This window comes from Mycetomoellerius zeteki, unplaced genomic scaffold (genome assembly GCF_001594055.1).
Source record: "Mycetomoellerius zeteki isolate Tzet28-1 unplaced genomic scaffold, Tzet1.0 scaffold327, whole genome shotgun sequence".
NCBI classification, from domain to species: domain Eukaryota; kingdom Metazoa; phylum Arthropoda; class Insecta; order Hymenoptera; family Formicidae; genus Mycetomoellerius; species Mycetomoellerius zeteki.
In genome coordinates this window covers 1,063,953-1,077,461 of record NW_017257313.1, presented here as the reverse complement: position 1 = coordinate 1,077,461, position 13,509 = coordinate 1,063,953, and the positions used below count along the sequence as shown (strand labels likewise).

General features: G+C 38.2%; 1 protein-coding gene across 1 annotated transcript in view; it reads right to left on the bottom strand.

Moving 5' to 3' along the window:
* Positions 1–12,376, bottom strand: part of aop (ETS variant transcription factor anterior open) — a 46,106-nt gene extending 33,730 nt beyond the window's left edge. Inside the window, exon 1 of the mRNA XM_018452009.1 lies at positions 11,638–12,376. The gene's annotated coding sequence lies outside the window, so the exon portion shown is untranslated. The remainder of the gene's footprint in view (positions 1–11,637) is intronic.
* Positions 12,377–13,509: the final 1,133 nt, after the last annotated feature.

Genomic DNA, 13,509 nt, shown 5'->3' with positions numbered 1-13,509 from the left:
AGCGCGCTAATTATCACACTATTTTTATTATTCTCATTCCCCCTTTTAATCGTTTTATTAATTGAATTTTAAGAGTCGGTTAATTTATTATTTGATTATTTAAAAATTATAAATAAATATAAGTATTCATTTTTGCTCTCCTATTTTAATCATACCAATTTGTATTATTTCTATTTTTCTTAATATTAATAAATTGAATCGTATCTCACTTTCATTTTTTTTTCAAATGTTTATTGTACTCTCTCTCTTTACAAAAACGTAGATATATGTGATGTATAACTGTGAGTATCTATAATGTATTGAATTCTAGTTCGTAGGTTCACTAAAGCTACATGACTGTGCGGTTCCAATCATCCCCGCGGGAAAATAGAAAATTACCACTGTAGAGGTAAAGTAATCCCATCTCACGGTGCCAAGTTGTAATCTTTTTGCACACCAGCTTTTTGACTTGAGCATGACCTCACCGAGTTTCGAGAAGTTCGAAACGTACAAAAATGGTGAGAACGATCGAAGTGTTGTAGAGAAAAAGCCTGCAACACTTGGTACCGTCAGATTGGTTTATTTTGCCTCTACAAGGGTAACTTCCCATCCATCAGAGAGAGATGGGGTTATTTTATCTCTACAGAAATAACTTTACATTCTATTAAAAAAAGGAATTTTGCCAGCAAAGTGTATAATATAAAAATAATAAAAAATAGCATGTCGATTATTTCCCTCAAATCCGATAGTATAAAAGTTAATCGTAAAAAAATTTATTTTCAGTAAAATTGCAGCGCATGGACAATGGGACACCCTGTATAAATGTATCCGTTACATAGCACAGGTGGATGGTAAAAGGACGTAAAAGTAATTGTAGGAACAGGATACCTATTCGAGAGACAGAGATGAACGAGGAAAAGAGCCAAGATAGGAAGCAGAGCGGGACAGAGGGGAAGACGGATAAAAACGCGAAGAGAAGGAACAGAGACAAGTTGAGAAGAGAAAGAAACAAGAGAGAGAGAGAGAGAGAGCGATGGAGATGAGGAGGACGAAACTCGGGGCGATTGCGCGAAGCGGAGATCCTCCTCTCGCTGCCTCCCGAGAGAGCAGAAAAAAAGAAGGAGAGGTCCAAGGTCCGTGCTTCCGGTCCGGATGACCGACCGGTTCTCTGACGATACAGACGGCGAAGAGGAGGGGAGCAGAGAGGAAAGAAGATAAAAGGATCTATCTTCCCGTCCAAGCGCGAATATCCGCGTCGAGCAAAATCTCCGGGTACGGGCAAATAGTTTCAACAGCGCTTATACGTTTTACGATCCTTTGAAGGAGGAGTATTATTTGATCATCTTTCTAAAGCGAAAGTGCCGAAAAAATTCCCGCGAAAGCATATTCGAAAATACATATGATGTAAAAAAATGAGCAAATAAATATGTGAGAACTTTGCAAATTATAATATATATTTTTTTAAACAATTTTGTTTAACTTAATTTGTCTCTGACTAAAGAGAAATATATAGAGCGTTTTTCGTTTCGCTCTTTTACGAGGATCCATACATTCGTTAAATTTATATTTACGTTGACGTCTCGAGGAAACTAAAGATGAATCCAAAATTATAGAAAAAGTACAGAAGTTTATGTCGAAAAGAAGAGGTATCTCAATTAACAGCGATCTTGGTGCAATTCGAAGTTGAAATGTATAGAAGAAATGTTCTTCTACGCTATTCGATTGGAAATAACACGTTCGCAATTTCCAATGACACGACCGCTGAATGTAGCAACTGAAATGCAATTAAGGGGTTAAAGATCGTCCCACTTGGCATGCAATAAAAATAAAACATTGCTCGCAAAACGTGGAAATTGTAACGCTGGTAAAATGAAAATGTACTGTGCCGTTTGCTTATGATATTTCACACAATATTTATCAACTTACAATTATGATAATTATATGTATGCTTCGATCGAATTAAAAAAAATTATTCTCTGTTTAATATTCTATAATGTATTTAAAAGAACTAATAAAATATATTAATAAGACAAATAAAATGCAGACTCCCTCTTTATATTTATTTCAATACTTGAGACAAAACTCCTGTTTCATCGAAAAGAGAAATTGGCTGCGTTCAGCAGAGAAAACTAATCAGTTAGCGCTTAGTGATTCTTCAATATAATTGGTTCCTACACTTAGATCCAGTGAAGAACTAAAGGCAAGAAGCAATCATATTAAAGAATCACTAAGCGCTAACTGATTAATTTTCTCTGCTGAACGCAGCCAATTATTTGCGATGCTCATTATTACCTTATTGGCATCACCGATAAACGATTATCGATCGAACGACGATGACAATGGCGATTAAAATATACGACAGATCTACGATAATCGATTGACGTGTGACAGACGTTGATTATCCCTTGCATAATAACAATTCGTAGAGACGAAATATCCATGCAACGCGTGTTTCAAACAATTTCTAAGGCTCTCTTTTTATAAGGAAAACTGATCCGGAGATCGGAGAGATTTCAGTAAAAATTGTAAAATAAGCTAAAATAAATTTATATATAATAAGATCTTACTCTTTACCTTGTTGCAATAAATTTCTGTGTTTGATATGAATTCTCTCTCTCTCTCTCTATTCTCTAAGCTTTTATTAAAAAGAATAAAATTTAAAAAAATTGGCAAGTCAGTTTGCCAGTTAGGAACGAAACACATGGTTTGCGCATATAGTTTCGCCTGTTCCACTTGTTCGCGTGCGAGAAAAAGTAATCTGGTTATGAATATAAGATTAGAACTTCCCGGAACGACGCAGTTTAGTTGTCCTACTCGCATTACTTCGTCAGCATCGATCGCGTTTGTCTGGTCTATTGTAAGTTATATATCTTATAACTATATTATGCGCAATTGATTTCCTACAAAAAAAGTAGATCGTAGCTTTTGCCACTTTTTACTAATAAACTATTCTGTAAATTATAAAAATATATAAAATATTATATCAAGTAAATGCTCTCAATTGCCTTTTTAAAATCTTCCTGTATGTATTATTAGGTACAATCTATCGTTTTCAGAGATCGCAATCACCGTTTTTACCGACAATTTTAATGATAACGATCATTCACACACTGAAAAAAGAGTTTGGTTGCATTAATTGGAATTTTTTGTTTATTATAATTCAGCTGTGTGAGAGATAAATAATAGAATTTTGATTAATATAATCAGAATTTTTTCTGCTTCCTCCATTTTCAATCAAAAATTTTTCTCAGTGCATATATTAATGTGTAACGAAATCGGAATTGCGGATTTTGTTAGATAAATAAAAGAAGGATTTATTAATTACGAGAATGGAAGCTCTTTGATCAAAGTCGAGGAGCATTCCTCGTCCGAATAGGTCTCCGTCCACGATTTTGACGATCGATAGAGCCTTAGAGTGAAGAAGGCACTGAAGAAATTTCCATGCCCCTTCCGTCCTTGACCCCTTACCTATTCCCTCAGTAGCCGACGGTAGTGCGCTTCCTCCCTTACTTCCGGGTTCCGGGCTCTTCCGGCGAGCTCGATGGAATTACGTTAGAAAGGCTTTCTTCTCTCCCGTCTATCTCCCTCCGCCTTCTCCTTCCGCTCTATATACGCGCCTTTCGCAGCCCACCTCTCATTTTCCTCTATTCATCCTATTCGTGGAGCCCTCTTATCAACGTCGACTTCGACGAACCACCCTTCGGTCGTTTCCTCTGACGTTATACAAAACGAGGCTGAAACTCGTGACTCGCAATTCTTTGGCGATTTTCTTCGCGATTTATCGGGCAATGGTTTAGAATCGTAAACCTCTGATATTTGTGTATGTTATGTTTTTCGACTTTAACTGTTTTCGGTATATTTTTCCAATAATTACTTTGTTTAAAAATGCATTAAAAAAATAGATAAGATAAAATAAATTAAAATAGAGAGAAAGAGAGAGAAATATAAAAATAAAGATTAAAAGGTTACTGATATGCCTCGATATAATATTAATCGAAATAACTGGCATTCTTCCGATATTTCCGCGGTTCGGAGAAAGCGCGCGACTAACGATACACCCTCGTGTATAGTGGAATTCCGAGCAATTCCGGTAATCCGTCCCCTTTAAATGCTAATGTTCTGTCGACCGCCGCTATAAGTTGCCGAGAGGAGGCCTTCGTGTGCGTTTCTCTATCCACGCTTCCGGGTGACAGGTCTTCCAGAGAGACGGAGTTACACGTTCAAAAGACCGTCTTCTCCTCTGCCGTCTCCGTCACGAGTTACCGTCTACGTTCTACTCGGCATTCTCCTTGGGAATTCCACGTTCTTTCGACGCTCACGTCACCTTGGACGCTTATCGTCCATTTGGTAACCTTTCGTTTCTACGCTTCTTTCTTTATGTTTACAAATCGTCTTTTCATAGTATTGTTCTCATCAAGATAATTATCATAAAATTTTCTTCAAAATTACATCTTGGAAAATTCAAGTATCTTTATTGTATGCATTTTGGAAAAAGTATCTGGTACTTAATTGGAATTGTGGTGGAAAAATGGACAAAAATTAGATTTTCCTGATATATTAGAATTCTAGTCGAGATAACCAGATGTCCAATTATGATCAGAATATGCTGGTTCGTTCATTTTCAGAAATTTTTTTAGTGCGAGTAAAAATATATTCCTGATGAAATATGAAATTTCTGTAATTTCGTGTCTGTTTTTTATAATTCCTTTGTTACATTTGTCTCTTACAAAAAACGAAAAAAATTATCGCGTGAATATTAAGAATGTTAATTACGCTTAATTTCCTTTTGCTGTCAAGAAGTAAAAAATGTTTTTAATTTTTTAACGCATATCGCGGAATCTCGTTCAACGCGACAGTCGGACACGACGCGATCGTAAATCAAGCCGAGTGCGCGAGTTGGGTCGGCTGCACCCAGCTTACACTTATTAATTTAATCGTAAATCAATCAACGCATCGCGACCTATGTACACGCGATAACTGGCGAATGTTAAAGTAACAGCGACATTAATATCTATGCTCTTTAGTGGTATCCGGTGTACGTAATTCCTATTAGGAAAGTTCGCTCTGCGATGCAAATCCGGTTCTCACAATCTATTTAAATTGCATATTTCGATGTTACAGGTCTCTTCTCTGCATCCTACCATATATAATAATATTCGAAAGTATCGATACAAATATTAATACGTAGTGACATATCTCTGGTACAAATATATCTCGATTCGTTTTTTCTATTGTTCGAGTATCGTTGAGCGTGAACGATACTTGAACAACAGCAAAAACAGATCGAACATGTTTATGCCAGAGAGATATAATCACTGCGTATCGATATTTTCTAACATTAATATATGTATATCATTATCTAAATTCAATGAATATTTTTTATACATACATTCACTGCCTATAGACACAAATTTCATAATTTAAAAACTGCTAAGTTGGAGAATATATATCTTAATAGAAATTTAAAGTCATAAATATTTTTTCAACGATGCTGAATGTAATTTTAAATACACACATCCCGACTATTAAAAAATACTCAATTATGAGAAAAGATGGGAAGAAAAGATTGCAACTTTGTACATGGTAGAGAGAACGCTTCTTATGATAGACATCGCCAAATTTAGCGTTGAAGAAAGAATTGCAATTCTGTGCGCGGCAACCGAGCTTCCGGTTTCTGTTCGAGCTGCTACTCGCAGCTTGTTTTTTTTTTCTCTTTCTCCTTCGTTCTTCGACGCCAAGAAGATGACAGCCCGACTTGCAGCCGCGATACGATACGTGTATTTGTATTCGACGATGACGACGGCACGTCGTATCAAAGTTAAGAATACGACGACCGTACGGACTTACGCGAGGATTACGCGGCCGCTCGTTCGCTCGGGACAGTCTTTGTAACCCGTGCATGCAGATGATAACCTACGTATATATCGCAGTCGTCTGTTAGCCAGCAACGGCGTCGTCATCGGAAACTACCGGCGATCAGCCAGGCGACCGGATATCTTCGTGCTTGTTGAATAGTCAAATGACGCTGCGATTTCTCAGGCAAATTTTTCACTCATTGAAATTTATATTAAATTTTAGCACTTTTTCACTTTGCATTATGTCAAGTGAAATAATTTTTAAATCAATAAAACTATTTTTGTATTGTTAATTAAGACAAAAGATATTTAATTATAATAAATTATATAGAATTAAATAGCATTAGAAACGAGTCATTAACATATTTTTTAGCTACTACTAATTAAGAAAGAAAACGTTTGCCTCGTAAATTTCTTGTATCGTGCACGATGAAAAAAAAAATCTACGAGGCAAACGTTTTTCTTTCTTAATTAATAGTATGCACAAAATATACGTTAATGACTCGTTTATAACGCTATTCAATTTTCTAATTTACTATAATTTAATGTTTCATACATACAATCAATAAAGAGATTCGAAAAATAGCTTTAAATTCTCTCACGTATTTCTCCAAGCGAATTTACAAGCGGATTCCAACTTACGCCAATGGGTCGAGTCAACTCTCCGCTTTGTCTTTTACTATCTACTTAGGGAGTTTGTAAATATCTTCACGGCGGAGTCTTCTCGCGGAGGAGATTTAATTGCGCGCGTTGTGCCGGCCGCCGCGCCGTCCGCGGTTTCGCAATGAGGAAGTATCGCGAAGATCCGCATTAATCAGAAATCAATCCGCGTATTTACCGGACAAAGGAGGAAAGCAGCTCCGGCTCGCGACTGGCGCAGTAAGGATATCGTCACGCGTGGCTGCTACTCGCGCTTACTTAATTTACCCAGAAGAAACTAAAATTTTCGCAGACGAGTATCCTCATTATTATCTATTTTTATCGCAAGACTGATCGGAGTAATCACATGGTGACACGGATAGAGGATACAACGTCGCGTGATTTCTTTTTTTACCTTTAATTTATCATTGAAATTATCGCAACTAAATTTTCGTTAACAATTGATTTCTTTCCTCCTTTACAAAAAGAGTTTAAAAATAAATTGAAAAACTCTCTTATACGAAATGGATATATTTTTCGTAAAAAATCGTACTTTACAAAAGAAAAGTATTGCGATGTTTTCAAGAACACAAATCGATTTTGTCATCGTCATGTGTAAACATCAAACGCGCTTATCTTTTTACGCGGAAAATGCATTTTCCTTTTATCTTCTGACGCATTAAGTAATTTTAAACTTGTGTACCACGGGCACATGAGAATGTTACATTTATTCACGATTAGTCAGAAACTCGCCGAAAATATACGCACTAAAAAAAATATCTAATTAAAACTGGATAAACCAGAAGATTCTGACTATATCAATGAGAATTATCGGTTATCTCAACACTGAGAGAAATGTTTCGATACATATACTATTTATTTTGTTGATACGTGATTAACAAAAATTTTCTTACTTTTTCATTAAAAAATTGTGTTGTTCTAATAAATATTTAGTTAAGCTAACCAAATTTTGATTAGAATATAATTTTTTTTTAATGAAAAAGTAAGCAAGTTCTTGTTAGTCACATATCAACAAAATAAATGGTTAACATTTCTCTCAGTCAACTAGAATATGTACGGAGAAAAATGTTTTAGTTGAATTAATTGGAATTTTGGGATGAAAAAAGAACGATTCAAAATTCTGCTTAAAATTCTAGTAATTTAATCAGAAATTTAGTAGACTTAACCACAATTCTGGTTCGTTCAATTTCTATCCCAGAATTCCAATTAATTCAGCCAAACGCTTTATTTCCGTGTTATAATAGATATAATCAGAAAGTTCTGATTTGTCCATTTTCAACCAGAATTCCAATCGATCCAATCAGACATTTTTCTCACTGCGATCTCGGTCTTTGGTTCATGATTACATTACGGACACGTGCGAACGAATCCCGCAGAAAACTCGAGAAAGAGAAAGAGAGCCGGTTTCGCCTGATGGCGGTGCCCGCACAAGACTCACGGAAATCTTGCGAAAGCCTCGAGCAGGTTGGGTATTATGCGCGCAAACTCGCTCGCTCACGTTATGTAAATGATAACGCGCAACTTCCTCAATAACGATTAAGAAATACGAGCGGTTCCTACCGGGCTGGTTTACGTAAACGTTTCCGTAGCGGCGGTCTTACAAATTTCATCGATCTGTCGCTGAGTGATGTGCTTTCGTCTTTACGTCGTACAGACGTAAGGTTGTTCCGGCAGAAATTGCTGAAGGGCTCATTGAAGGCGGAAAGATTTTTCGAGCGATAGGATCACGTTTGAATATATTATATTTCGAAATCCGTTTCATCAAGCATGTTTGAATGTCGGTTCGTTTCCGTACTCGGAGCACTTTAATTTTCACAGGAACTAGTAAGTAAACGTTATACAATCTCACTTGCGTAACAAGCTGAGAAAGATATCGTAACATCTATTTATATCCAATAAATGACAATGCGAAAACGAGGCCTACCTAATTTTGTCTTAGCTATCTTTTGAATCTGTTTATATCTATTCATGAATCGTTTACATTTACATATATATATATATATATACATAATATATATATGAATCATCTTGAAGAATATTGCACTAGGAAGTAACGTCACCAAAGTAGTTTGGTATCTTAAAAGTAGGTTAAACGCCTTAATTTATCGTAGTATGTTAAATATAATTGTACGTTACGTAATTACGTTTAATTACAAACGTTAGCATCAAAAGGCAGCTGTTTAGAATTACACCAAGGTATGCTAATAGTCCATAATTAGCATTTTAGAGTTCACCTTCGTGTGATAAGATAAAAAAATTGCTGTAAGATTACATACATGTGACTGTTATTATTACTGTGTCCTATTTTATTAATATTATTATGTCTATTCGTCTATTGTTTCCACATATGGATTCGAGAAAAGTTAGATTTTGTAATATGATTTTGGGAGCGATCGAGAGATTTCGTTTCTCAAGAAAGCGATGATAACCCTAGTTTACATAAAAATGTCTTTTTTAATTACTTTGTACCAGACAAGGTTCTTATCAATGTGTGGATGTTGAAAACGATGCCGCCAAGTTAAATTTCATTAGCACGTCAGATTTCCGAAATAAATGAGCTTTAATTTGCAAAAAAGCTACTTTGCGATATTTGATATTTTTTGTAAAAAAAAGTGAACGTTAGGTTGAAATTCTGATCAAAAGATATAAATGTATTGTTCAACTTTGAAGAAAAATCCCGTATTTAAATCTTTCATAACACACACACATTGGCTAAAAAGATATTGAAATAAATAGAAATGCACTTTATAGAGGACAATACATTAACATGACTTTTAATTGAAACTTCAAGATAACGGCAACCCTCTTTACAAAAAAACATCAAATATATCGTTAAAGAAGTTATTTTTAGACATTAAACTGATTAAAACCTTAATTATCTTGGAAACCTGACGTGCTGGAATTGTTTGGCTTGCGGCATCGTTTCTGGCATTCAAAAATCTGTAAGAAATACTTAGGCCCGTTTCTACCAACATAGATTAACTTTAATCTCGGTTCAACTTACTCTCCATCTTTTTCTAATTTCTAGAAGAAGAAAAAGATGAAGAGTTAGTTGAATCAAGATTAAAGTTAATCTACGTTGGTAGAAACGGGCCTTAGTCCTATTCGAGTAAGTAATTTTTTACTGCAAACTATTATAGTGTAATCGAATCCATCAATTTGATGATTACATCAGGTATTCGCGAGATCCGTTCGCGTTCCGCGTTCGAAGACAACGCGCTTATTTATCGCGCCGCGATGTCCCGCGCATCCGCGAGATGAGATTGACGTCAGCAGCTAGTGTTAATTAAATTCCGCACGACCGATTATTAACATCGCTGAGCGGATTAAAAGCGAAGCCGGGCTTTCAGCGGATTTCCGGGTTTCGCGGCGCGCCGCACCGGAATTAACTCCTCGTGCTCGGATATAGCAACGAGCCGTAGGCCGCGTTTCGCTCCGATCCGCGTCTTTCGAGCGCGGCAACGAGGAGAATCGAGGAAGAACGAAAATGGACCGGACTCCGTCGAGTGGCTATGACCTTTCGCTTATGAGAGCTCGACGGTCGTCAACGGACACGGCGAGACGCGAGAGAATAAGACGCGAGGAATAAATCACAGGATTACGACGAAAAAATATGGGGAATTTTTCCGAAAGAACTGTTAAATTAGGAAAGATAAAATAAAATAATTTGTAAAATTAAGAAACTCCGATATACAAAGCTGAATATATCGTTGGTACTGTAACTGAATGTAAATCTTTCTTTCACGAGGTAATTTTATCGATTATAGGTTCTCGCTATTAATAATACTGGATTTAAAATCATTGACTCCAGTTTAGCGTCCGCGAATGCGAATAAAAAAAAAGAGTAGCTAAGAGCACGTAAAACATGATTAGTTTAAAACTATGGCTATGAAAACACGTTTTTGGCGTAATATTTGACGAGTGTCAAAAATGGTTGCGTTCAGCAGAAAGTGCAGCTTTGCAATTATTGTAAGATTCTTTAATTTGATTGGATTATGTATATTTAAAGCTACACTGTTAGATATCAAAGGAACAATGGTAACCCAGTCCCTCGAGTCGAGTAACATTTTGTTATTTTTAACTTTGTGTCAAAATATAAATCAATACATTCTGTGGTTAGATTTAAAGTAAACAATATCCGTATTGATGCATGCATTTAGTAAATAATCAATTAAGTTTTAGTCAAATTTGATACATTTTCTTAACTTTTTAGTTAAAGTAACCTCATATTGTAGGAACAGTGGCGACCTATAGAAATGATTAAAAATAATTCAAATTAAATATAATTTGACAATATAAGTCTGTTTTTATAGAAATTAGTACAAACTTTTGAAACTTAAAGTGGAGTAGATGTATATTTAATATTTGTCAAAAGCGAGAAAAAGTTCTAGTGCAGTCCCCAGTTCAGGAATAAAAATCTTAGGTATATATGAATTTAACAGTGCAGTATAGAATTAGAATTAGAAGCAAGAACCAATTATATTAAAGAATCGTACAACAGTTGTGAAAAGTTGGTTATTCTGCTGAATGCAGCCAATGTCATTTACAGGCGCAGCAAGCATCGAGACAGTCGGAGATTAAAAATTAAAAATAATTAACAATGAAATTACATTAAAAACTAATGAGTTATAGACTCCTTTAATTAATACAATAAACAGTAAAAAAAATTCAAACAGAGGGCTATAAGAGTCAATCTCTGTTAAAGACTTATAACCTTCTGTTTGAATTTTTTTACTGTTTGTTGTATAAAAGTAATTAATTAGAAGTGCGAAATTAGAATTTATTCAGTTCGATATCAGCCTTGTTTTTAAAACAGAGTTCAAATCGAGCTCTATCAAGTTTCCATCCATCGCGTGATTTTCGTTAAATCTTGCTCAAACGAGTTCCGCGAACGGGTTCGTAAAACGCCGATCCCGGATTCCGGAAGGCGAGAACCGCCGTTCCGCGAGACGTAGCGGTGACAGCAGGGATTTGTTTACAATCGAGGAGGAATCGGAACTACAGGAAGAAGCGTCGAGTGCGACGTACGCACGCGCACGTCCGACTGTACACAACAAAACAATACACGCACACAGGCACCGCGAAATTTTATTCGTCGAATATAAAAGTGAATACGATAAAATATCCGTGGCGGATAAATTACCTTGAACGCTGCCTCTGCTTCGTCGTCGGCGATCCCCCCAGCTGTCCGATAAAAATCCTTTGCCGGGAACGGGAGCTGCTGGAGCTAATTATCACTTGTCGCCGTAGTTCAACCAGACACAAACCATTCCACCGTTCATCGGGCGAATTTCGTCGCGCTCCTCGTGGTGTGCGACATGTACGCACGCACGCACGCACGGGGACGGCACGCGGCGCGCGTAATCAGGTCGCGGCGGGCGGCATTCGTGCGCGCGACACGACGAGAGAGAGAGAGAGAGAGAGAGAAATAGATTATCCGGCGAGGAAACTTTTCGCCGCGGCACACGTGAACACGTGATAGGGATTACAATCCCGTATATCCGCCGCGGGTGGCCGCGCTCGTTACGTTATCACAGATGAGAACGGCAAAGAATCCTCCGGTCATTAGCACTCCCGGCTTAGCGCACTTGTGTCACTTGTGATTGTCTCTGGCTCCTCGCGCGGGGCACTCGTACTCCGGTGGCTTCCTCCGGTTTCCGCGATACGGCACATCGGGGGAAAGATGACGCGGAACGGTTACGCGAGAGCGCGCGCGCGCGCACGTAATGGACAACGGCTTTCGCGGGGGCGAGTGCGATCACCCTCGTCGTTTAATGGCTCGTCGTTCAACGGCAACGCGCGGAGGTTGCGATGCGACTGCGGAACGGCTTCGTACCTCACGTACTGTCACCTTACGAGGTCGGCGAGCGACTGATCCGACTGCCGCTGTAGGAAGTGTCGAGTGAAGGTTGCCGCCAGACGCGCGACACCCCACCTCGCCTCTTGCGGCGCCCACCCGCTGCGCCGCGATGGTGCGCGAGCGAGACAACGTCAGGACAAGTGGAACCGCGCGGCGACCATTGGCGGCCGTTGCCGTCCAATCGCGCGCCGCCGTTGGCGTCGCGTCAGCACCAGCGGAAATAATCGAACCGCAGTCATGGCGGGTTGAGTGGGGAGGATCGCCGCCAAGTCGCGACGTATCGGAGGAGAAAGAGAGAAACAAGAAGTGAGAGAGAGAGAGAGAGAGAGAAAGAAAGATCCCCGACCGACTTCCTCGTAGCTTCCTCGTAATCGCGATCGTGATTGTCGTCGAGTTAACCCCGGCCGATCGTTTCAACTTGCGCGCAACGTGGAACAACGCGATGTAAGTAACAGGCGGTCACAGGATGACTTTTCATTTCCGTCCTCTTCACCCGGTCTCGAGGAATCCACTTGCGTGAACTTTGCAGCTCTCCCGCGCCGCGAACGATCCGCAGACACGTTCACGCTGAGATTCGAACGATAAGCCGTTAGTCGTTAGCGCCGCTTAACTGCGCTTAACTTCCACGAAAAGTTCAAAATGGTCATTGTTGATCCCATCGATGTTCGATTTCGCACCGAATTTTTACTCGCGGACGGCCGTATACTTCACGGATAAATCGATTTTCCCGTTAGGTACACGGTAAGATAAATATTTGATACAATAGCGTACATTTTTCGTAGCCGTTCTGTTAGCCAATATTTCAACTCTCTAACCGCATTCGAGAGTTCCGACCAAAATGGTGAAATACACTTGGAAAATTGTGTATCTCTTATAATGACTGCGTTTCGTAAAGCGTAATGCGCATGATGTATTATTTTGTCCTTGTTTAACATTTGAAACACAATAAGGATAAAATAATACATCATATACGTCATGCTCTTCACGGAAAGCAGCTAGTGTCTTCAACGTTTTCGTATGACGGGCAATTTTTAAGTAGTTTTAAAAGTACATTGAAAGATCTGCAGGTTGCATTAATTGGAATTCTAATTGAAAATGGACAATTAAGAATGGACAATTTTCTGATTGAATCTATTAGGGATGCGTTTCGATATT